We start from the raw sequence: 25,325 nt of genomic DNA, 5'->3' as shown, positions 1-25,325 counted from the left end.
ATCACATTTGTACACAAAAGCTGAAATAAAGTTCAGTTCAACTGAAAAAATTCTAACTGCGGTTCAGACTGCTATAGGAAAAGAAAGGGCCCTAGCACAAGGTAAACGAATAATAATCGTTACACCGATACCAGCCCTAGAAGTGGTAACAAAAGCAAGCGTTCCAAATGCTAAGGCACTACATCCGAGATGGATCCAATGGGTTAATTCTCTTGCTGCAACAGACGTAGTATATGAATTTGATCCTAATCTAAAAACACAAGAATTTCTACAATATGAATATGAATGTCCTCTGCCAACCGAAATCCTGCCTTTAGAACACTACGGATGTATAATATATACAGACGGATCAGCACAACCCGCAATTGGGGGTAAACAAGCTTACGGTGCTGCGTGCGCGATTGTTAAAGGTCGTTGGCACAAAGGAAGATTTAGACCACTGGTCACTAAAACGCAATCTCTAGGAGATTGTACAGCTCAGCGAGCTGAACTACTAGCATTTGAGATGGCGCTTGAAAATGCCGATCGTGAATTCCCAACACTAATAGTGTGCGATTCGCATTTCTGCGTCAAATCTTACAATAATGATTTGCAGAATTGGGTTCAAAACAATTACAAAGATGACACAGGTGCCACAATAAAGCATAAGAAGCTTTGGGAACAAGTAGTTCTTTTACAGAATGAACTACAGAAGACTCACGTGATACACACACTGAGTCATCAACGTGATGGCGTTCACGTTGCAGGGAATGCATTTGCTAATACAGCCACAGCGGAAGCAACTCAACCGGCTTCCGTAGCGACAAAAAAGCGTTCAGAAAAATACATAGACGGGGAAACCATGCTGGCGGTAAAAACGTCTTCAAAAGGCGACTGTGCAGCACTACCCGTGAACATACGTAATTGACGCAAACTCCATTCCTTTTGTTCGAATTCCTGGAGTGGGGGATAGAGTAATTACAAACACGAACAGGAGAGTCTTCTTAATAGCGGACGCACACATGGGATTGGGTCCGAGGCACAAACAGATCAAAGAATCTCTGACAGAATTACAATCAGAATACTGGTGGCCGGGGTTGAGCCTGCAACATTATAAATTTGCAAAGAGCTGTCCAAACTGCAACAGAGACCACAGTAGCGAGCCAACCGGAGTATTGCCAATCGCCATTTCTGTAGTTAGCATAAGGCTATCTATATGTAAATTCCAGCGTCCCATTAATTTCTTTTAAGACTAGATTCACTTAAAAATACAGACACCAGCACTCGGCTGACGCTAGAACTGTTATAAAAGATTTGCGAGTCTTTATCGGCACATACGCAATTGGCATGCTACATTCTGACCAGGGTCCTGCTTTTAGCTCTCGAGCTTATAAGGAGGCCATGACCAGCATTGGCATTGCATTGCGGTACTCTTGTCCCTTCCTCCTGAGGGAAATGGGATTGTGGAAAGAAAAAACCGAGACATAAAGCAATCTATAACGGCAAAGGTATTAAGTTCGGGTGATCGGTGGGTCCAACATTTAACAAGTGTCCAACGTAGTCTTAACAATCTGCCAAGAAATTCTCTAAAAGGTTTCAGCCCGTACTAACTATTATTCAGAAGAACTAGAATGTATATTCAGGATTTAGATAGTCAGACTTCAGTGGTGGAAGATAAGAAAAAATGCTTTGACATCGTAGATCGTTTGGCTGTTTTACAGGACTTAAATGAAACAAGAAAAGCCCTGAGCAACATAAAGTTAAAACAACAGCAAACAGCCACTGAAGATACACCACCTGTCCCAGCAAGGCCTGTCTGGATTCCAAAGATTGGGGATCTAGTCAGAGAGAAGATTGCAGTGAAGAAGGAATTTGGGCCTTCTTACAGAAAAGCAGTACCTGTCTTAGCTGTCAGCGGAACAAGATCAGTTGTACTACCGCCCCTTGCTGGTAAAAAGAAGAACCGAGTTGAATCCATCGACCTGGTAAAACCACAATCATTTGGCCAATAATAAGTAGTAGGCCCAGTGGACTCCCAAGAATTAGCAGAACTCCAAAACGTGCTACAATCCAAGAGGTTCAAACTGAGAGACTAATCACATTTGATAAACCTGCAGTGAATAAAAAAGGACTTTGCAACAATGCCATGGAACTTGTGCCTCTTGAAACCCAAATTGAAACAGTTCGTAAAGAAACACCAGTCTACAACGATGTAGCCTCAGACTATACTAATGAAAGAAAAATTGAAAAAGCAATTCCAACAATTGACAGAACTGCATCTGGCTACTCCATCAAGTTTGATAACTTTTCTGAAGATCCAAGCAAACCTGAAGAAACGCCAGCAACAAAAACTTTTAAAGACAAAGCAACAGAACTCTGTCGTCAACTCAAAGAAACCTATCTGATTTCTCCATGGATTGAATTTTGGATTGTGTTAGGTGTTCTTTTCCTCCTGCTTTGGCTCATCATGGTACTTTGTTTGGGAAAATTCCTTGAGGGAAAATACAGCACAATGGACACAGCAAGTCAGAACATCAACTTGGTCCTAAAGCCACACAAGTCATCTCACATTTAGAAAAGAGAACTATCATCAGTGAATGTCACAGCCAAGCCATTCCAATACCCGGTGGGAGTGATTTGGGACAAAACGGATTACTAAATCTATGGCCCGGTTGAACTCTTGAAATATCCACATCAATTCAAAGTTTCATTAAGTGACTTTGTAAAACCAAGTACATTCTCTGATGATTGGGACTTTGAAAGCATAAATAATATGAAGTCAGATTTAGTAATGTCAGCAAAATGTACAGAACATGATTATTTACAGGGTTCATCGAACTATGAACAAATGTACTGCTATAACCACTATGCACATCACTATTTGCATAAATCTGCACAACCTAGAAATGTTTTTAAGTATAATCAATGGGAACATTGTGCAACTCCACCTAAAAGCAGTTCAAAAACATTTTATGAGAAATTCCCAAACTATGTTGACAAATACTAAATTGATTTAAACAGAAACATTTTATGATAAAATGATTACATTTGGTTCTGATTTCTGGAAAAACAACATTGAAACAAAAACCATCTGGGGTACAAAAGAATGGCAGGTCCAAGGTTTAGAAGCATTATTTCGAGCCTGCATGATCCCAGAACAAATAATGTTCTTGAATGACACCATTCAACAGACTACTTGTCTTGGCCTAGCCAAGATTAAAGACTTAAACAAACCGTCTATTCCAAAGCCAATACCTGATAATACAACCACAGATATTGAGATAGACGTATCCCAAATTTTACACCAAAACAGAACACATCCTGATTGGAAAAAGTGGTTAATCTGGCCAACAGACACAAAAAACTGTCAAGATAGATTCCTGAACAAAATACAGGGGTTCAAAATGACCAGACCAGACCCTAGATACTCCCAAAGACAACATCCAGGGATATTAACAACATACAGTGTAGGGAAACTATGCCTTGAATGGCTACAGACATCCACACAGGCAGAAATTAAGCAACACTTGACTTTACTTAAAGACGGTGCTGACTTGCGCGATTTCATAATGGGACCACGCAAACAGCGTCAAAAACGTTTCATAGCGGCCAGTATACACGCTGCGTACAACGAAGCTTGGAAAGTAACTCAAATTGAAACAGCAGAGAAAATACGAGAAATTGATCGTATTAATTTGGAAAAATCGCTTTCTGTTGTGGACAATGGGTTAATGACTCTGTCCTCCAGAATATATTCACTGGACAGTATTATATCATCTGCTATCGATATAATAGATCAGGGCTTGCTAATGTTACAACACGGTCAGTCCCAATTACGTTCTATTGTACAGCTAGGCTGGACGTTGCAAAATCTGCGTTCAGGCTACGTGCCATGGCGTCTGATAAACATAACGTCATTATTCTCTATCTTTAACCTTACTGATAAACAAATCAGTTTGGCACAAAAAGGAGCAGACTATACGATTCTGAGCATTGAAAAACTTGAGAGATTACAATTGGCAATGTCAGAAAGACCTGTCATTGAATGGATAATACACGGAATAATCACAATTCCGATAACAACTTTCCAATTTAAAAATTGCCAGGAGTATATACCAGCAGGCCAGTATGAAAGATTGGGTAAAGGGTACATTAAGTCATCATGGAAATTACCTTACACACACACATGTTATAGTGACAAGAACCAGAATATATTTCTTAGTGGTAACAATTGTAAACGATCACTAAGCGGTATACTTCTGTGCCAAGGTATTAATTTGCATGGGGCCTGTGAGGGGACTTCAAATAACCTTTCATGCCACCAGCACGACACACCTGCAACACAGATAGAGCTATTCTTTAGACAACTTACTAACGGGAGTTACGTTCTAATAACGGACCACAGCTGTTGTGGCATGGTGCCAGGGAAAGTATATCTCGTAAGCGTTAGTTCCATGGTCACTTGCTGTATGCAAGTATTGTATCCAAACGGCCCTCCTGATACAGAGGCGACGATTTGGCCTTCTTTGAATATCTCTTCTATACGAATTGATACTTTAACCCCTTCCATGCTCATGACGAGCTCAGCTCGTCATGCAGCACGGTTGAGCTGTGCTGATGACGAGCTGAGCTCGTCATGATCAATGGACTTGATGAGCTTCCAGCACAGGAGGGGAAAAGCCTTAGCAGCGATGTGGTTAAGCAGAATGAAGTCCGTTCTTTTACAGACAACCGTGCCTTTAACGTCATCAAAAGAAACGTATGATCTTCAAGTTGCAAGGACAACAGCAGAGATACATACACTTTTATCAACTAATTGCCCCGTGCATTTCGTAGAAATGCTAAGCCAAATTCTAAATATGTCAGATACCAGTGGCATCGCACATGTATTTAAGACAATTTTTTCGGGACTGCTTACACCCTTCGAAGCAGTTCTGGGCATCTTTCCCAATTTTGTCCATTCTGTCTTTGGCGGCCTACCACTACTTTTGGGACTCGTAGCAGGAATTTTATTTTTGACTCTTCTGCTCCGATATGGCAAGCAAAACCGCAGACAAGACTCCAGCAACCATGGAAGAAACGATCCTAGCTATACGCTATCGGGACCACATAACTAAAGTCCTTGGATTAGCCCGGCTAAGAGATCTGAATGTGACCTGGTTTCTTTCATTCAGACCTATATGGCAGAACTGCATCTTACCTGTGCTTTGATGTATGCTATGCAGAGAAGAATGCGTGCTGGACACCTGTCTTACACTACAATCAGCAGTACCAATGGATATCGATACTTTGCTAAGTCCTGTAACGGCTCATGCATCGTGTTGTCCCCAGCGGTTACCAATCCTGATGACGGCATTCGTTGAAACTTCACCACTACGATTAGGTGGCAGTGAAGCACGAGATGAGAGCAACATCACCCAGGTACGACCTTCTGTGAGCATTGCTGATCCTGACATCGATGATAGCAATCATTCTCACGACTGCCCCGTTGCAGCATTTTCAACCATGGTCGAACTTTCACCTGAAGCTGTAGACTGCTTTTTTGCACATCTGTCTGAAATGATGTTCTCCCCTGAACAGAAAGAATAACTTTTTAAGCAAACCGGCACACAGCATTCCCCTGAACTCTGAATTTGGCCTTCAGCTTTGATAAACAAAAGCTACTGAAAACATTTTGAACTATTTTTTCCCCTGAAAACGAATTTCTTTTTTTTCAAAATTCCAAAATATTTACCCTTTTTCTGGCACATGTACTCTGCTTAAAGTAGAACTATTCTTAAAGAACAGAGCTTCTATTTTTAGTAATTGTAGAGACAAAATATCACCTCGGCCTCTAGCACACTTACAAGAAATTGCATTTATATGTGATGAAATAGTCTCGACCTTCTTTTCTGTATTAAGAGACATTTCATGTGTAATTTTCGCAAATCGTTCAGCTAAATATATATGCATCCTTTTTTACTGAATGATTACACTGCTTGATAAACGTACAGTACCAATAATCTTTCGTGTATTTCGCATACACCATTTTAAATGCAAAAATTTATTTTGGGGTGGGTTGGAATACACATGCACCTTTACATGTTTACTATTGCTTAGTTTTTAGTAATGGTGGATATTAGATCGTGGAGTGGGTATTGTGTTTTTATCTAGGAACCTGAATCAATATTACTATTTTATGCCTTTGTACGGCTATAATCAATAATAACCCTATAACGGCATAAGAATCAGATCCATATTTAAGTAAATCGCCCTTGCAGTCCAAGGCACGGCAAAAGCTACTTCCTTGGATTCCTAGAAAGCACAACGAGTTCTTTCGACACACCAAACCTCCAGCAACCTGGGAAATCCCCACTTGCTTTGTTTTAATTTGTAATAGAACTCATGTGAGCACTGTAAGAACGGCCAGGTTTTAAGTAAGTAAGTAAGAATAAGCTTTATTCGATTTTCGTAAAATCATAAAAGCACAGCAAATACATGTAAAAGCATCACACTTAATAGGAGCTTACATATAAGATTTAACAGTTAAAAAGAGCTGCAGTCATAATCAAATCTTAAAAATCATCCAATACCATACAGTTTGAATTGCAATTAGTACTAACCGGCACAAAATACATGGAAAGACCCAGACAAAAGTGTTTTACAGCATGGTTTTCCGCAACAGCATGACAGATCTTAAAAAACGAGATACCGCAAAGATCACATGCTCGTCTTCCAATTTTAACAGTCTTAAGAAGGCAGACCTACAATTTCTTACTCCCCAGCGTTTTAACAGAGGTTTCAAATAAAGTTTTCTGGGGGTGGAATAAAAGGAACAAAAGAACATTAAATGCAAGTTAGATTGAAGTGCGATGTTATCACACGAACATATCAAAGTCAATGAAGACCAGTTATTCATCTCCGGTACAGAAACCATACGAAAGAAAATACCAAGACGTAAACGGGTCAGAAGCATTCTATAATAAGGGCTGGGGTCCACTTTTAAATACTTTTGCATGCCTTCGTTAGGGGTGATTTCTTGGAAATTTAGGATGGTTTGTTTGTTCTTTTCAGTGTTCCATCTCAGGATTTCCAGATGGGCGGTCAGTGTTTTCTTGAGAACTGATCTAGGTACGCCCTCCATGCTCCTGGGATTTACATAATAATCCAGGAGACCTATGTCACTAAGTACAGATCTTACGTACGACAACCACCGGAAGTTTGCGACCCCATCTAGGGCCAAGCAGTCCTCCAGGAGGTCCCTATTAAAACTGGCCTCTCTAGTTGTCCATACCTTGTGCCATAAGAGAATTGGGGCCATCTTAATTGTGTCGCCCAGGTGTTTGACTCCCGCCTCTATGTGTGTCATAAATGAGGATGTAGTCTTTGGGACACCCAGAAGCTAGCTGATGAACTGGTTCTCACAGCTCTGCAAGGATTGGTCCTTCTCGATGCCCCAAAGCCCCGCCCCGTAGGTGGCTGTGGACACGCACTTCGCCTGATATATTTGAACCAGTTCTTTGGCTGGTTTACCACCCACTCTGTTTGAAAAGGCGCGTAGGGCGCCTATAGTGTGGATAAAGGCCAGCTTTCTTGCTTCGATCGCCTGTTTCCAAAGACATTTCCTGTCAAACATTATGCCAAGGTAGCAGAACTTTTCTACGATGGCTAGATTCTGTTTGTTCAGGAACACTTTACAAGGCACCTTACTGCGCTTGTTAGTGCATGGCATAGTAAAGGTCTTCTGGATATTTACTTTCAGCCCTCTATCCTGCATGAAACCTGCAAATTTAGACACTGCCCTCTGCAGTCCCACTTGGGTCTGGGACATTATAGCCGCATCGTCGGCGTACAGAAGGATCGGCACCGGTAGACCTTTCACGGTAGGGTAGTCGTTTTGGAAAAGAGAAAGATAATGGCCCACTGAGTTAATATAGTAAGTGAATAGCCTGGGGGCTAGGATACACCCTTGCCTGACCCCTCTTGACAAGGCGAATTTGTCAGTACATTCGCCTTGCTTGCCAAATCTTACTCTTGCCCCGCAGTTATGATATAGTTCTCTAATAAAAGTAATTAGGCGTGCGTCAATACCCATTTCGGCCAATGTTGACCATAACAGAGGATGGTCCACGCAATCAAAAGCCGAACTCAAATCAACAAAAGTAATAAAGAGTGACCCGCCTCTAGCCTGCGTGTATTTAGCACAGAGAAGGGCCAGGTTTAGACACTGCTCAGCAGTCCCTATACCCTTCCTGAATCCATATTGGAGGTGCGAGACTACATTGTGTTCCTTCTCCCATTCTTGGAGTCTCTTTAAGATAATCCTCCCTGCTAATTTCATAAGGCCATCTAATAAAGATATTGGCCTATAGCAGGTTGGATCATCACGCCTGCCCTTTTTAAAAATGGGGACCACTATTGCGTCCGACCAGCTATCTATAAACCCCTGTTGGTTGCCCTTATTCAGCACATTTGTGAGCAAGGGGGCCCAAAAATCTGGTTCAGCCTTGTACACATCCACCGGGGTACAATCTGGCCCAGGAGCTTTGCCTGATGCACTGTCCCTAATTGCATCATACATCTCCCCCACAGTGAATATTATGTCAATAGGGAATGCAGAGACATGGGGATCGGCCTTTCTCCTACTGTCTATAGTTTGTGGGACAGTTGGGACCTGCCCTATTGGAGTGATGGTTTCAGCTGGCTTTGTGTCCGTATACAACTGCTTAAAGTGTGTCAACCATCTATCACCTGTTATTGCCAGATCTATTTTATTGCCATTATTAGTTGGCTGGTACAAGGACTTAACAAGCCTCCAGAACTTGGTGGTGTTTTTCTGGGCAGAAGCTTCTCTTAGTGTAGCCCACGCTTGCTTTTTTAGGGCCAGGGTTCTTTCTTTTAATGCACATTTATATGCTTTCCTAGCACTACGAATTGTGTCGGGGTCCCTAGGTTTGAGGGCTAAAGCTTTTTTAAGAGATTTTAATGCTTTTGTGCACTTCCCATCAAACCACCCTTCTCTAAGTGAATGGTTATTATTCGCTGCCCGGGTCAGCAAGTTTTTTATCCGCTGTTGGATGTTGCCGAAGGCGGTCATAACAGAAGAAGAGTCCGCCTGTTCCTCTAGACAGAGGTTAACATCGTTTGCGGAATCGGAGAGTAGCTTTTTCAAGAAGGTATACACCTGTTACAACGCATTTGTTACAACGCACTACCATTACAACGCGACATTTACAACGCATACCATTACAACGCATTGCGCTGGGGGGCGCTCTAGGATAGGGAATAAGTATAATTTACTATCCAACACCTTCCCTAGGGTCCACGGGGACTGGAGTTAGAATAGTAAATTATACTTACCACTATCCAGCACCTCAAAGCGCTATGCGTTGTAATGGTATGCGTTGTAATGGTCGCGTTGTAATAGTAGGTAGTTGTAACGGTATGCGTTGTAACATGGTACATCCTTTCAAGAATGCAGCGGGAATAATCCTCTCCCATTTCACAGCGTAACCATTAGTTTTGGATAGATCTACACTATAGGGATACCTGGAAAGGGTAGGGTTCTTGGAATTACGTTCCTTTGTTTTTACACTAACAGAAAGGGGGTAATGGTCACTAAATACATCCTTGCCAACCACACACGAGGTCAGAATTCCAGAATTGGCAGTAGAAATTAATATAAAGTCAATAATTGAATTACAGTCTCTACCAAAAAACGTTGGCTCAAACTGCACGGGTGAGGGACAGAGCAGGTTGGCAAAACAAAGATTAAATTTAAGGACAAAAGTGTTTAACAACATCCCCCTCTTTGTATGCACAAAATGAGTTGGGTTTTCCTCGCCAAGATCCGCAATACCACACAAGGGGGATTCGGACTGTGGACAGATGGTGCAATTGAAATCCCCTACCCACATTATTGTTGCCCTCTCGAGGTGATCCACAATGTGTGACAACAGATGGGATATATTTGACATAGTGGACTCCAGTTCAATGTCAGCCATATTATTATAAAAGTTCAGCAGTACTATGTTCTCTAAGTGCCCCACTTAAGAAGTAAAATTTGAAAGTGGGTATTAGAGAAGAATTTATGGATCTTAACCTTTGCTATTGTTGAAACATAGACACAGAGCCCCCCCTTATTGTGACCCTGGGCTGATGGTATGGCAGGAGAGTGAAAAGTTTGGTACCCCAGTAAATGCACTTCCTCACAGCACCAGGTCTCTTGAAAACATAAGATGTCATACATATGAATAACATTCAGCCAAGCTTTGTTGGAAGCCTTGCTGGCTAGACCCGCCACATTCCATGAGATGAGTGAACTAGAGGCAGTGACATTGCTGATGTCTCCACAGGAACTGCCTAGATTCACACAAGGTAAGTCAAGTTGTTGTATTCTGGTAGTAGGGGTATGTGAAGGGCTCAAGGGATTGGAAATGGGACCGTTATTCACGGACTGTTGGGACTGTGGATGATCAGGTGACCGTAGTTCATTCAGTGTATCCGTACCCACTTCTATTCTGCCTCTATTGCTCTTAAGAGGGCTGAATGACGAGGAATGGATGGGAATGCGATGACTAGTCCACGGGCCCTCCGAAGATTTCTCTGCGATAAGTGGTTTATGGAGTCATTCATTGTCATCTAATCCTGATAACGGATGGTAAAAATTGGACAAAGGTATATTCCAGAATTCTTTTGGATTGTGATGACGTGGATCGCCCCAATGAAAGTTGGAGTTATGAGGTTTCCTTGGTGGTAATGGTGCCTGACTGGGTTGCGGCCAGAAATCATTGGTGTTTTCAAATAGATTCTGATCCCTTAATGTCTTCGCATAGGCTAGACTATCTCGGCCGGAAGGTCTATATGGCAATGGGGCGAAAGTATTCAGATGGTAGGGAAAAGAAGTGTTATGGCCCTTGTGATGGTTATGAAATGTACGAGTGTTGAAACCACCGGGGGTTTTTGAACGACCATAGCTATCAGGGTGGTAAGGTCTGGGCTGGGGTGGCGGTTTCCTCAGCATAGCCTCAGGGTAGAAATAGCTTAGGTTATGAGTTGAAATTCCCCCCTCCCCCATTCCAGGGTACCAATCACTAATATAGGTTACCAATCTGTGATCCTTGAAGTTTACTAGGATCACGTCACCTTCAATATCCTTGGGTCTAGTACCTACCCAATGGCATCGCCTGGCCGAGACGATATCGCCATTAAGGTGAGGCGGGAGTGGTCTATTTCTCCTCAGCCAATAGATGACCTTATTTTTTAGGTTGGCCTGATGTTCGCGCTTACCTTCTGGCGGGGGCAACACTCCTGTGAGGGCTATAACATAATTTAAGCATTCTGGGGGCAAATCTACGATGTTCTGTGTTCTTCTAATTGAGTGATGTAGCACGGTGGGTGAGGGTTTTACATTAGTGCTATTGTTGGGACGCGTACTGTGAAGCATTATAGGAGTATGGGGTTTATCCACAGTCAGAGGTTTTTCCGATGCAGTTGTTTTACTGTTACTTTTATTACTATTTTTAGCGTGTGATATAGAGTTCTGGGCCGGTTTTCGTGGCCCGGGTGTTGGAAGTGCAATTACCTTGGGTGTACCAGACACTGCCTTAGGTGTTTTAGATGTTTTAGATTCTTTAGAAGGCTGTGTTGGGACTCTAGGGGCATTCAAGTCCAAGGAAGATGGCTCTGAATGCCCTTGTAGAAGTTTTTCCACATTCTCCCCTAATCTTTTGATCCATTCTGTAAGGGGAAGGATCGATGCCTTAATAAGGCAATCGATGTCATCCAGTAGACCCGCGTAACTGGGTACCGAGATGGAGCTGAAAGTCATCTCTTTCGCGGGGTCTACAGCCCCAACCTTATTTGGAATAGTAAATATGGAAGGTGACGCTTGATTAGGGGGCACGGCTCTCTTTTTAATTGTCAGCTTCTTTCTTCGCTTCCTAGGTGGGGAGCCAAAGGAGAATTTACTGGAGGGGGTTTTAGAGCTTTTAGTGGTGTCCCTGGGTGATGGCAATGGAGGCTGACCCACGGTAGTGCACCTAGTGTGGTGGTCAGATATGCTTGGTGTGAACACGGGAGATGGAATGTCTGGATCATAGAGAGGGGCTGGGTCTACAACGAGGGTACATAGATCTATTGACTGGGTATCAAGTACCTGAGAATTAATGGAATCCGAATGATGATGATATCATTCTGTACAGTGGGTTTGGTCTGAAAAATGAGAGGAATGTCATCTATAGGAGGTGAAATATTGACATGATCTACTGATGAGGTTAAATGCATAGAAGTTGAGCTGGTTGTTGTTGTTGCGTCCAAGAGTGTTGAAGGTTTGATTTCAGCCTGTCAATGGAAAGACGTCGACCCGCCCTTTTTTCAGCCAAGAAGAGCTCCCGGTCTACGTCAGTCTTGATTTTGGCAAAGAATTTGTCCAAAGGGCCTAGCAGAGAGGACCCTTGTACGGCCGGTGCCTGCGTTGCCTCAGAAGAAGACATCACTATAGGCAGTAAGGCAGTAAGAAGGCCGTGTAGGCAAGATGTAATAAAGATAACTTAGTAGGACAAGTAGGTTACCGGGTAGGTCTAAGAGAATGGGCCCAGCCCGGCCTCCTTTGGCCCCGGACGGCCACAGACGGCCCCACCCTTGTCCCGGGCTTCTCCCGGCGCCCCCCGCGCACTCCCGCGCTGCGGGGATGGTACTTCCTCTTTGTAGCTGTGCTGAGTTGAGTTCACCGAGGGGGCGGTGCCGGCAGGGAGAGCAGCCCAGCTGGAAACGGGCGCGCGGGGACTCCTGGTCCGTGGAGTCCTCCGCTCTGTGCTCGCAGCCCTGCTGGTCCAGTCAGTTGTAGTGAGGCCCCTTGGTGTGTCCTGTCAGCTGCTGCAAGCCGCAAAGCGGGACCCGCGGAGCGGGTCCGGCGAGGCGTGGCGGCTGCAGCAAGCAGTTACGAAGGTGCTCACGGAAGGGCTCAGCGTTGGAAAAAGCAATCCGCCTTTGCTCTGTTACAACAACGTTTAAGTTTTGTGAAGGCGGGGGCGGTGCCGGCAGGGAGAGCAGCCCAGCTGGAAACGGGCGCGCGGGGACTCCTGGTCCGTGGAGTCCTCCGCTCTGTGCTCGCAGCCCTGCCGGTCCAGTCAGTTGTAGTGAGGCCCCTTGGTGTGTCCTGTCAGTTGCTGCAAGCCGCGAAGCGGGACCCGCGGAGCGGGTCCGGCGAGGCGTGGCGGCTGCAGCAAGCAGTTACGAAGGTGCTCACGGAAGGGCTCAGCGTTGGAAAAAGCAATCCGCCTTTGCTCTGTTACAACAACGTTTAAGTTTTGTGAAGGCGGGGGCGGTGCCGGCAGGGAGAGCAGCCCAGCTGGAAACGGGCGCGCGGGGACTCCTGGTCCGTGGGGTCCTCCGCTCTGTGCTCGCAGCCCTGCCGGTCCAGTCAGTTGTAGTGAGGCCCCTTGGTGTGTCCTGTCAGCTGCTGCAAGCCGCGAAGCGGGACCCGCGGAGCGGGTCCGGCGAGGCGTGGCGGCTGCAGCAAGCAGTTACGAAGGTGCTCACGGAAGGGCTCAGCGTTGGAAAAAGCAATCCGCCTTTGCTCTGTTACAACAACGTTTAAGTTTTGTGAAGGCGGGGGCGGTGCCGGCAGGGAGAGCAGCCCAGCTGGAAACGGGCGCGCGGGGACTCCTGGTCCGTGGAGTCCTCCGCTCTGTGCTCGCAGCCCTGCCGGTCCAGTCAGTTGTAGTGAGGCCCCTTGGTGTGTCCTGTCAGCTGCTGCAAGCCGCGAAGCGGGACCTGCGGAGCGGGTCCGGCGAGGCGTGGCGGCTGCAGCAAGCAGTTACGAAGGTGCTCACGGAAGGGCTCGACGGAAGGGCTCAGCGTTGGAAAAAGCAATCCCAGTTCTTAGTGACATCTTTATTGACGTCTTATGTCCAAACCTTACGTCAAACTTGGCACCTTTCAGGTATAAATATACCAACGTTACCTTAAGCAAACACATGGTGGTGGCTTTGGATCAGAGCAGCTATCTACTTGCCGAAAGCCCAGCTGATGCGAAGAGCCCACGGACGCTGCCCCTCCTCTTTGACGCGCTGAGAAAGACGCTGTCTTTTCTCCGGCTGAGAATAAACAGCTCCGGCGTTTCCAGCCTACCCTAGCGGGTGACTGGGATATCGAGTCCTGAAAGAGAGATACCAGACCTCCTACATTCTATTCCCAAGGTACAGTGCTGACTAAACCCTTAGAGAGAATTCTTGAATCAGATTCTTGGCAAAACCAACTTAACCTAAACTGCTACTTACTTACTCCTTCCCACGTATTAGGCTTAGGTCAGGTACACCAGGGTAGGCGTATTTTAGAAGCACCAGTTGAGCAAGTTAGTCTATGTATATATGTATGTATGTATTTTATCCATTTTAAAGTGTCTTATGGCTAAGAAACTATATCAATGCTTTTACAGTATTATTTCATAATACTCCTTTTACTGTACGTACTTTACTTTATTTAAGTATTGCAATTGTGGCAATTCATTTCTCTTGCATGAGAAGGAAGACTGCTCAATAAATAATACCTTTTATTGAAGACGCCCGTCTCTCTCTTCTCTGCACTCTGGTGAAACTAAGAACGCACGTTTGACTGAGTGAAATAGCTGTCTATTGTTTTCACACGACTAGAGATTTACTCTTATTCTGGGGGAGCAAAGTTGTCATGTTATATCGTTGTCGGAAGCTGAATCCCTTCTTGTCTGAGCCAGGGACGCTTATCCCTCCTGATTCATTCAAGAAAGTTTCCAGTGACCTCTGAGCTAGCAGGCACAAACCTAAATTAAGTTTAACATAGTCAGTAGGGACCTAGATGACCTCAGTCCTACGTCTACACTGCTGTTTATGTTATTCCAATGCGCAGAGCCTATTGGGAAAATAGGAACTACACTACAGGAGGAGACTCTGGTACAAACTTATGATGTGAGAGTTACATTGGACATTGAGGAAGTTTATCTGGTAATTCAGAAAGACCAAGTGGTAAAGTTCCAGGCTCTGATGGTGTCTCAATGACTGTATTGATTCAAGGGCCCTGATTGTCACCAATGTTTGAAGAGCTGCTGCCAAGAGTGTTTCCCCACTGCCTTGGTCTAAGTCCACCATTCTTCCATATTTAAGAAAGGTGATTGAAGTGACCGTAGGTGTTACCATCTGGTACACTTTTGGACTCAACACCTTACATTGCGGGGAGAAATCGTCTGGGTCGACTGGTAGCCAGGGATGACCAGTCCTGAAAACTAAAGGAGGATCAGTGTAGCTTTTGTCAAGAGCTTGGAACAGTGAACCAGTGCCCACATTTATGCACCCCATGTGTACTTTGCAGGGCTGCCCCCTCAAATTTTGTTATGTCATTGTTAAGTGTAACAACCAAAATGTGTTTTGAACCAAATGTTGAGTGCTCTGAATCATTTCAGATTAATAGTGGAGTTAGACAGGGGTGCATTTTGGCTCCTTTCCTATTCCTTCCTATTCGCTCTGTACATCAATGGTCTGGAGAGAATTTATTGTCTATGCCACAACAAGGTACACATCAGATGTCAGTTTTGCTGTAGGCAAAGGATGCAGTTCTGATCACAGGAATGGCTAATGTTCTGCAAAGACTGCTGGATGCATTCTCTTTTCATAAAACAATTAGACCTGAAGACCAATGTAACCATATCTTTTGCTATAATTTATGAGCCCAAATACATAAAAAGATGCCATTACAATATTAGTGGCACTAAGTTGTATAGAATTGAGGTTTTTACTTCTATTAGGAACAACTTTGGATTCATCTCTTAGTCGAGGACATTAATGTACATCATTAGTTGGCAACAATTTAATAGAGCTTTAGAGGCTATTTTTAAGTTAAAGACTACGGGCCTCATTTGGACGTCGGTGGGACTGCTACCGATAGGCCATCGGTGGCAGTCCCACCGACATCCAGGGCAGTGGTCCAACCACGGATAACAACACCCGCGGTCGGAGTGCAGCAGTCGGGGGAAAGACTGCTGCCTCTGACAGGATCAAGGATCCGATGGAGCTTTAATCAGACTCCTATCCCTACAATGGGGGCGGTACCTGCGCAGGCCCCGCCATTGCGATTAAGATGTCCCTTTCTGTATGCATTTTCATGGTGATTCGACTGCCATGAAAAGGCAGACGAAAACAGACTTTGGAGCCCCCAAGCAGGGGGGCCCCCCGTAGGCCACTGCGAAGTGGCCTGGGCGGGCACATGTAGTACCCCCTCCACACATCCATGCTTCTTGTGGCAAGCACCACATGGTGCCTGGAACATGCCGTATGGATTGTACAAAGTGCCCCTTTTCACTGCAGCTTGTGCTGCGGTCCTTTTTATGGCCCGAACACATGCCAGAGTGCAAAGGGGTCCTACCAAAATTGGGTGGTCGGACCACCGCCTGCTTTTTGAGATAGTGGGCAGCAGTCTGACTGCCAGCTATCATAATGAGGGCCTAAATGTTTATCTGTGGCAACTTACGGTGCAGGTTAAGGGGGCTAATCTTAACCCCTTGAGTGCTTGTGACAAGCTCAGCTCGTCATGAGGCACAGTGGAGTTGCACTCATGGCGTGCTGAGTTCGTCACGGCTGTTGGAACGTTCGCACGCGGGGATAACTTTCCCGCTGGGCTGAACGTTCCAAAATGGGTGTGGCCTTGACGAGCTCAGCTCGTCATAAGTGCAGCTCCGCTGTGACTCATGACGAGTTGAGCTCGTCACAAGCACAGCGGGGGGGAAACACCCCACAGTCAAGGGGTTAAACAAGCAGTTTATAATGACTGAAAATGCAAAGATTGTTTGCTGTCTGGCTGTGTATCATTGCCAGACTTATATTTGTCATATTTATTTTTCATAGTTTTCTATTTGTTCGAAGCAAGAGTTGACTTCGCTTGATCATTCATACGTGATTGTTTAGCCTTGGACAATATTCTTGGGGTTTCTTGGCTCTACTACAGTAAAAGGTCTGTTGGCAGCTGGGCCTCATGGAATGTCTTAGTAATCCCAAAGTCATCAATGACCCTACCAAAGCCCATGGAAAGTCAATAGATTTTTAAAGTTTTCTGAGGCTTTGAGGGGTTCCAGAGAAAGCAGTTAAGCCTCAGTGAGATCACATTCTACTACAAGGACTCTGAGGGTTGTAACCTATATTTATTGGTAGATATTTCACAACACATATGTGTTCTTACCCGTTTTAAGTTGAAAACTGTACATTTTTTAGTTACGTTTCCAAAATGTGGTGCCTGGTTCTTGGAATTCCTTGATGTCCTTGTGATAATTAATCCATTCAGAACACTTTGCACCTTATGTTCTTTTGCAAGTTTTATATAGCTCCAGGGAACGGTCTTACCCACTTTTAACATAATCCTGCACTTATCTGTGCTCAACAGCTTCCCTCAGAAGTTTCTTGTCTGGTTGTAATTAACTTCTTACAGAGCGCTTTTCGAATTAGGAAATTGGTAGAGAATTAGAATATTTATGTGCGCAGTTGCAACTTTTTTTTTGATGAACTATAAATATATGATCTGGATTTGTGAATATTTTGTCTCCTAATTGAGCTGAATAAAGGATTTATGAAGATGATGAATTTTTGCAAGTTATAACGTCAAATTGCTCTGGTAATAGGAACTTCTGCATCAATTTCCCATGTATTGTTAAATAATTAGAACCTACTTGAAGCGCTAACCGTGTCATTTAGACCCTCACACCAAAAACACCTAAATTCTATGTCCAATATATTTTATGAAACTTTAAAGGTAGCAATAGTTTGCTTATGGAAATTCAAAATATATCTTTCGTGTGTCTTTAATTTTATGGTATCTTAAGTTGAGTTACGTTAAGTTATGTTAAGTTATGTTACGTTATGGTATGTTATGTTATGTTATGTGGATTTGTAGAGTGTGACTTAAAACCAACTGTTATCCAGGCACTGGAGCAGGTGTGTTGGTTGTCTGCTGGGGATTAGTGGAAGATCCAGGTCTTCAGCTGCTTGCAGAATTCAAGAGCCGAGGAGGAGGCCCTGATGCGCACACGGAGGCTAGTCCATGTTTTTGGTGTGATGTAGAGAAGGTTAGGCCACCCGGTCTGCTGGGGCTGATACGGGGTGTGGTGTAAGATAGAGGGAGGCAGAGCATAGGTGTCTGTTGGGTTGGTGGAAGTGAAGGCGGCAGTTTTTGTATGCTGGTACATTGTTGTGTAGTGCCTTGTATACATTTAAGAGGAGTTTAAATTGTCAGTGCTTGTGAATCGGTAACCAGCGGAGTTTTCTGAGGTTTGGCGTGATGTGTGCACGATGTGGGAGGTCTAGGATTAGTCTAGCTGCAGCGTTCTTGACCGTATGAATCAGATGGAGGAGGTGGTTGTAGATTCTAGCATAGAGTGCATTGCCGTAGTCTTGTCTGCTAGTAACTAGGGTTTGAGTGACAGTATGCCTGGTGCTCTTGGCCATTTGAAGATTTTTTCCTGAGGATGCATAGTAGTCTATTGAAATAGGATGAGCTGCGTTCACCTGAGGGGTCTTGTTGAGTTTGTCATTACGGAACACATCATGTCTTCATTTAAATTGAACATGTGTAGTGTATGAGACATAAAAATGTACTCGATCAGTAACCATAGCCAATACCGGACACTATGTTTTGAGACACTAATGGCCTGATGTATAAAAAGGGTTTTACCCATTCTATATTTGGGGGCAAATGGGCTGATACATTAGGCCCTAAATGAAACAGTGTCCCCTGGCAGAGGACAACTGCATTGGTTCCACTGTAGGTAGTGAACTGGCAATCTATGCCAAATTGAAAACAAAGGGCCAAATGTACGTCCCTTTTTTGCAGCCGCAAATGGGAGAACCTCTTGTTTGCATTCACAAAAAAGGGTAGTAGCATGAACAAATGCTATTTGGCAAGTCACTGACTCTCAAAATAGCATTTGCGACTCTCGCTATTAGGAAGGGGCGTCACTTCCTAATAGCGAGTCAACATGCCATTTACTAGTGTTTTGCTACCGCATTTGCGGCCGCAAAACACTCATAGTTTACCACCTACTTCAAGTAGGTGGTAAACCACTCGCAATTGGGAAGGGGTCCCCAGAGGACCCGTTCCCCTTTGTGAATATGTTGGAAAATATTTTTTAAGAGCAAACAGTGGTACCAGAGACCAGTGCTGCCTTTAAAAAAATGAAACTGAAAAGTTTCATTTTTCTTTTTGAAATGCATCCCGTTTTCCTTTAAGGAAAATGGGCTGCATTTAAAAAAAAAACAGCTTTATTAAAAAAGCAGTCCCAGACATGGTGGTCTGCTGAGCCCAGCAGGCCACCATCTCTGGGAGGGCCTGTCATTCCCAATGGGCTCGTAAATTGCAAGAGGCTCATTAATATTCATGAGCCTTCCAATTTGTGACCCCATTGGGAATCGCAAACAGTGTTAAACACACTGTTGTACATGCAAAATAGTGCCTCGCAAATGACTCGCAATTTGCAATGCACTATTTTGCAGGTCGTACATCTGGCCCAAAATTGCAAGGGCGTCCACCCCTTGTGCAGGAAGCTTTCCCCCTGTGCATCATAGTCGGTGTGTGTTGTCCCCACTTATAGCATGGCTGTCCGAGGTAGTGAAATACAGCGACAGTCGCCCTGTGTAAATAGGGCAGGATGCCCATTGCTATGATTTTAAGGCCCATCGGGGGATGGGTTATCAGTTCAAAATCTTACATATTTTGAGCCAGCTGAGCCTCTACCAGTGTAAACCAAGTCCCCCCAACCTCTCAGTAAATCAGGAGGAACACAGGTGTGGTGAGGCAGGAGCACCACTTCTTTAAAGTGGTCCTCCTTCTCGACCAAGTTTTAAATGACTCCTAAGTACTTAGGGCCCGATTCACAGAACTAACTTAAGACAAAATCCCAAACTTACTACTTTTGGTATTCACAGAAGTTAGGATTTTGTCTTAAGACAGACTTAAGACAGACTTAAGTTAGGATTTTGTCTTAAGTCTGTCTTAAGTTTGTCTTAAGACAAACTTAAGACAAAATCCTAACTTCTGTGAATACCAAACGTAGTAAGTTTAGGATTTTGTCTTAAGTTAGTTCTGTGAATCGGGCCCTTAGGTCTTTAAGGTCTGTCTTGATAGTTCAGCTGTTGCCAGACCTTATGTAATTGACAAAAAAGTGCTTTAACAAGCAATACGGAGAGAGGCACTTTGACTCCACCCAAATATTGATTTTCTTGAGTACACATTTGATTGGGTAGTAGTTGTGTGATTCCATTGAAAAAGTGTGTTTGAATTGCACATCTTGCTTTACAAGAAAGTGTATGCTCAACACAGCAGGATTGAGTTGGCCATGGGCCAAACCATGGGTCAATTGTATAGGCCAGATTTGTTTATTATGAAAAGTTCCAACAAAGGATGTTGAATTGATTTAGCTTCATGCTAAAGGTAATAGGCCCTTTAGGGTGGGTTGACATAACACTGTGTTAAAGCTTATGGACAGGTACTTGTTACTGGGGGCCTTATTTATGAAGGACTTGCACCGCCGGTGCGTCACTTTTTCCCATGTTAAAAGTGACGCACCGGCGGCGCAAGTCCTTCATAAATAAGGGCCTGGGATTTTCACAGATTACCATAATAGGCGAGGGGTGTGCTGCTGATTACCCCATCACAAACCCTTGAGGTAGAAGACTTACACTGTGGGATCCTGGTTATGCTGCTTTAGGAAGAGGTATGCATTGTTTCACTGGCTGTAATTTTGTATAGTACATGTTTGTAAATTGTCCATATCGAAATGGATGCCTTATGGGAAAGCTTAAGAGGAATAAGCAGGCCTGAGCTATTGATTGCGACAAGCTAATGAAACAGGCTGTATGCCTCATTGATTAATTATAAAACGTTAAGTCAGAGGCTATATTTTTCATCTTTTGATTATGAAATTGTATGACAAGCACATCAGGACTGACTTATCGCTAAAGAAAATCACATGTTATAGTGAATGAACCCTTTGAGAGGGATAGCTATTACACTGAGTTGAAGTCTGTAGATAAATATTGTGCTTCATAGGCTCTCACAGATCTGAACTGTACCAGGCAAGAGTTTTGAGGATGGTTTCGCTCTCTGGTTTTTCCATCTGACAAACCCTGCAGGTAGATTTGCACTTTGATAATGCTTGTTAACTCTCTTAGGAGGGGCTTTATACATGGACATCATTTAGGGGTCACCAAGGGTCGCTATTGCGCCCCCTAGTTTGCCCCTTGCTACCCCTGGCACTGCCTTTGAGACCCCTGGCCTCAGAGGTGGCAAAATCAGTGCCAAGAACACAGGGTTTCTCACATTATCAGAGTCAGGCCCTAACCTCATTTCTGCTCATTTGTATTACATTAACAGTGAATAATAGTTTATTATTCACTACTATTGGTGTAATAAAAAGTGGAGCAGCAAGATCTGGACCTTCACTGGCATCTAGGTAAGAAAGTTAAAATGGTTTTACTGAATGTTGTTTGCGTGCATGAGGGTGAGAGTGAATTTGGCTGAGAGAGCGTGTATATGTGTGAGCATGTATGTTTGTATATATGATTGTGGATGTGTGTGTGTCAAAATGAGTAAGTATAAGTGAGTCAGAGTAAGAGTGAGTGAGAGAGTGGGAATGAGTGATTCAGGGTGAGAGTGAGTGCACGAGTAGGTGAAAATGAATGAGTGCACGTCAGCTCTAATGATAGAATGAGTGTGAATAAGTGAATGTAAGTGAGCATGTGTTGTTATGCTTGCAGATCCACTGCTGGGCCTAGAATGCCTCTTGGCTTATAGAAACACTTTTGACAAAATGTTGGCACTGGAACACCCTAGGCAATATTTGCATATGCTACTGCTGGCACTCTGTAGGTACATTGTGGCATAGAGCACCCATGAACAAATGCCAGCACTGGCCTTCGGGAGGATATTCTTGGCAGAGTTGGCACCTGTGGCAAATTGCTTGTGATGGCACATTGGAGGAAATTCTTGCCATATGGGAAGACAACTGTGGCATGTTCCTGGGTACAACCTTGAAGAAATCTGGTCCTTGACATGTTAGAGATATCCTTTGACATAAGGGACCTGCATAGTGTCCGAGAAGCAGTATTAGGACATTTCTGGCCCTGGCATATTGTATGTAATTTTAGGGCAAAAGAGGCCACCATGGCAAAAAACTGGTCCTAGCAATGGAGGTAATTTTTGACATAAGGGGGCACCTGTAGACATTTAAAAAACGCATGAGTGAACTCATAGGGACTGGCAGATTCCAGTGGCTCGGCACACCATGAAAGGACTTTAATATTTAGTGAGTGATTCTTTAGAGCCTATGGCTTTTTAGCAAATTGATGGCAATACTGTGCATTAAAATGCACCTGTAAAGCCAATTTTTTCAAAACTTTCTCAGAGAAGAGAACATCCACCATTTGCTCTCCCCTAGAAGAATACATAATATTAATTATGCAATTATGTAAATTCAGCAATGTTAATGATTGTTATTTCATCAGGATTAAGGTTATGTGGGAACACTTCTTGGGACAATGCAGGGTCAAAGGTCATATGATGTCACTTCCTCTGAAATCATTAAGGTCAAAGAGTATGCAATATCACTTCCGCTACCCCAGACATTTTGTTGAATCGACGTCCATGGTTTCATATTTTTTTCCAACTTTAATTTCATTATATTTTCACATTTTGTGACTTTGTGCCTGAGAGTTGCCTTGTTAGAAAGTTATAAAGGCCTTTCAGGCCAGGCTAGCAGAGCTCTCTGAGGGCCTGTCAGCACAACTGCAGGGGAAGGAAGGCAGGGAAGGTATTATGGGCTCGTTAAGGGTGAAAAGTGAGGATTTTTTCACATTTGCGTTGGGGAGGAGAGGCCATGTTATGCAAGGCTCCCCATTACTCCTCTGTCCATGCGTAGCAGTTCAAAGAAGGGGCAGAGGATTTCGAATCATGCAATACAATTATAGAAGGGTAAAATATGAATTACCTGGATGGCTTTCATCTCAGGGTTCTGAGTAACATCATAAACAGCTAAAGCTTTCTCTTGCTGTTTATTTGATGTCACTCAGAACCAATTGGTGTAAAACCTCTCCATAATTCACTGTCACTCATCTATAATTCTAACAATCATAAGGTGGACAGGATATCTCTCACATAGCTGGTATTGAGTGAACGCCTAGTCTAAGCAGGTCTGTCTTTAAATTGACCAGTGATTAAAAGTAATTAAATTGTTTTTTAATAAAAATGTATGTCACATTAGGTTTTAAATCCAAAAGGGTTTTTAACATATTTTTAAATAAAATAATACATTGTTTTATTTTTAGATATTTTTTAGAGATTAAATCAAATGGTTTTATATCTTTAACTTTAAATTTTATTATACTTTATTAAAAATGTATGTTACATTCATAATTATAGAGATGCATCCAATAAAAAATTCATTAAAAAGTCCATTCAAGTTGTCTTCTTAATTTATATTCCAGAAAGCTTTTATATTTTCATTCTTCATATTAGACTGTTACAGCCTCAGCCAATGTGTTTCGTCCAAGACAATGAACTTCTTCAGGGCTGCAATGCAATACAGTACACAAAATACATTTATAAAAATCACATACAAAACTGCATAATTACACACCTCACACAGCCCCATACCACGTGTTATGCCTAAAGCCTGTACAAATGACTCGTAGAAAATTACAATAAGAAATGTTCCAATATTCCTAAATAATCAAAAAGAATATCACAAATTTGTGTACGTATTTTAAGTATCTCTTTGGCAAGTAAAAAGTTTGCTGTTGTCACCCTCATTTTGTTTGAACCCAAACATAAAAGTAAAGATAATCATACTTATCAATAATATATAAAATCATGAATACATATCGTTTCAATTCACCCATGGTGAGGCATGCTTTTCTTGTGTGTTTCACTAATCGATCTTTCAAGGCTGCATATGTTCTACCCAAATCCTTATATTCAGGATTAGGCGAACCCTACCATGGGCACCTAACCAGCATATTTAAAATACTATAAGAATACATATTATTGAAATTATCTCATAGTTCAAATAAGTTATGCACCACAATTGCGATTCTTCAAATTATTTGCCAAGAGAATCTGAATTTCATTAATGACACATAGGCTAACATTATGTATTTTTTCTTTAATGCTACGTCATGCAGCACTTTAAAGTTATACATTGTAAAGAAACTATTCCAGAATATTCCTAGCATGTAATAGACACAAACACACACACATGTAACAGTCTGCCTCTTTGAAATGCGAAAGACATTCTTTCTGTAGGCATAAACTAAGAAAATGAATCCAGTGGGAGAACATGAGCATCAGGAGAATTAAAACCTTCATAGCTGAGTGAAGGTAAAGGATCCTCTCACCGTGCAAAACTCCCAGATGAAACACCACACAGGGAGTGATCTATTGAATATTATCTGAAATTGAAGAGGAAACTTAGTACCCCATCCTATGTCAACTTTGCAAACGCCAAGAACAATTATTTATGAGACAAGAAAAGAATGCCTAAAGACATAACAATTACTGGAGCATCTTTTCATTCCGCAAGTTTCTCTGCTTCTCTGTGTTTTTGACCTTAAATACGTCTCTAAACAATATTACCATTCCACATTGGTACTTATTAAATAAATGATTTTTAAAAACAAAAACAAATCCACACCTGGAATAGAAGGGAGGGATAATGTTAGCCTCCAAATCTTTAATGAAATTCAGATTCTCTTGGCATATAATTTGCAGAATCTCTACTTCATTACAAGACCTGAGGCTACCATTGTGCATGTTGGTGGTCTTGCAAAACCACATCTGACATGTGTTCAATCGTCTTACAGTAGTGCTTTGCAAAAGTAGCAGAATTTGACCATTCAGGGGCCCTTAGTTTGTCCTCCAGCCTGCCGCCTTCCAAAAAGGACTGACCAGCTATAACTCCCCTTATAGAATAAGCATGACATTTTTTTGATGGTCAACGCCAGCTAACTGCCTAGTCTACCTAACCAATCTTGTAATTGTTGCAGAGGTTACCACTCTAAAGGGTTTCACAAAAGAAATGTGAAGTTGCTCAGTACCATAAGGATGACACTAGCTCATTTTAGAATAATAATCCTTCATACAACTTACCACACACAAATTCTTGCAAGAATCATATTTGGGGAAAATATATGGTGTCGGACATTGTTTAAGTTCTTCTAATAATCTCCACTTCAACTATAGTACCCTTGATTTCCATATTCCATTGTATCCTCTGCGGGTACCTGGAGTCCAGGACTCTTCAAGGAACTCTCCTTAGCGCTTCCCAAAAGGCCTGACATCTCCCTAGATCTCCTGATAGC

The sequence above is a fragment of the Lissotriton vulgaris genome, chromosome 10, assembly GCF_964263255.1.
Source record: "Lissotriton vulgaris chromosome 10, aLisVul1.2, whole genome shotgun sequence".
NCBI classification, from domain to species: domain Eukaryota; kingdom Metazoa; phylum Chordata; class Amphibia; order Caudata; family Salamandridae; genus Lissotriton; species Lissotriton vulgaris.
The sequence above is the reverse complement of the archived record's forward strand: the minus strand, read 5'-3'. Positions refer to the sequence as shown.